A 1652-nucleotide genomic window follows, 5' to 3' on the forward strand; every position below is an offset into this window, starting at 1 on the left:
CATTTGTGCATGAGTGGACATGTCACTGGATTATAATCCACGTCTGAACGACGGCTGGGGTCTCTCCAGATGGCAAGGGAATGGAACGAATATGGTCCGATTTTGAAGGATTAGTCAGGCCTCTGCGTTACTCAACCAAACAGCATCGCCTGACAGCACTGAACTTTCGAGCTATGCACCAGAATGCACGAGGAAGACATAAATCAGGTAGGAGAGCCTTCAACTCTATCCAAGCATCAACTGATATACTCGATTTGAACCAAAAAGCCGCGCGCAGCCTGGGTCATCTGCATAAGACTCAGAAAAAACTCTCAGAAGCGAGAGGGATAATGAGGCACCTCAACCGCCAGCATGGCCATACGGAAGAGTACTTCAAGACTCAATGGGAGCGTAAGAAAGCAATACAAAGCCAAACTATCAGCCAAACAAGCGCAGATTACTTGGAACACGTGGCCGAACTCGTGGATTTGGAGGAGCAATTAGTGGTTGCTCAGTAAGTCATATTCACTGTCAGGCAGGCAGTCAAGTGCAACAGGCTGAATGAGATTGCGATTGACAATCAGGGAAAAGCTGGAATGCCTGGACAGGAAGAAACGGTTCAGGCGCCGTCGTAGGAGTAATAGACAAGCCAGTGGTGTTCCTAACACGTTGGTATTGCTTGAAAAAGCCATTGACCGAGTCACTGAGAAGCTGGGAGATGTAGAGTTATGTGAACTCACTGGGACAGACGGTGAAATATCAAGCTTTATGGTGTCAATGACTTAACTTAGCTGGCTGAACTGATGCAATCTTTCCCACCTCAGATGAACGAGCAAAACCTCTAGTCAAAATCCGTGTGGCCAAAGGCAAGCTGCTGGGTGCCAAGGTTGGCGTAATTGAGCATAGAAGAAGAGCTGGTCATGCACGAGGTATGTCCAGTCGGTCCTTCTAAACCAATACTCCATTGACATGTTCGCCGATCGCAGGAACCAATGTTCAAAAGAAAATGAATACCTTGCGACTATTGAAGAATACTCAACTGCGACGAAAGCATGCTACGTATATCCGACTTGCAAAGCAATACAATGAGCAGTTCACTCCTAACTCATTACTCGCCACCCCTACTCTTCCAGAGGTTGAAGCAATGGATATAAGTCATCCTTTTCTCAACTTTGGAAGCCTCATTCACTCGACCGAGCCTTGGGCCGTAGACGATGCTACCCAAGAAGGCATCGAAGCTTACATCAGTGTCTGTCGGTGTACAGAAGAGCTTCGTCGAATTGCGAAAGAGGTCAGGCAAATGCTTAACTGGGCTCTTCATTACCAAGGGAAGATTGACAACCTACGTCAAGATATCACCAATGGTCAGTGACATATTTTGTCCATAATAGATTGTGCTTGATGATAACCAACCAACAACTTCTGTGTATCGCAGACCTCATCCCAACATGGGCCAAGAATAAAGAGATGATGCTGGCAATGACATCTACTTTATCACGAGAAGCTTGGCGGTTATGGTTAAGCTGGAATGGAACAATCATCAGTTTACTGCATGAATCAGAACCTTACAATGTATGTGAAACAGGCAGTGATGATGAATTACAAGATAAGTGGAGAAACATGGTTAAAAAGTGTCTTGCAGAGTGGGAAAGAATGGTACGTGTTCCCACCAT

Source organism: Melampsora larici-populina, assembly GCF_000204055.1.
Source record: "Melampsora larici-populina 98AG31 unplaced genomic scaffold MELLAscaffold_13, whole genome shotgun sequence".
Taxonomy (NCBI): Eukaryota; Fungi; Basidiomycota; class Pucciniomycetes; order Pucciniales; family Melampsoraceae; genus Melampsora; species Melampsora laricis-populina.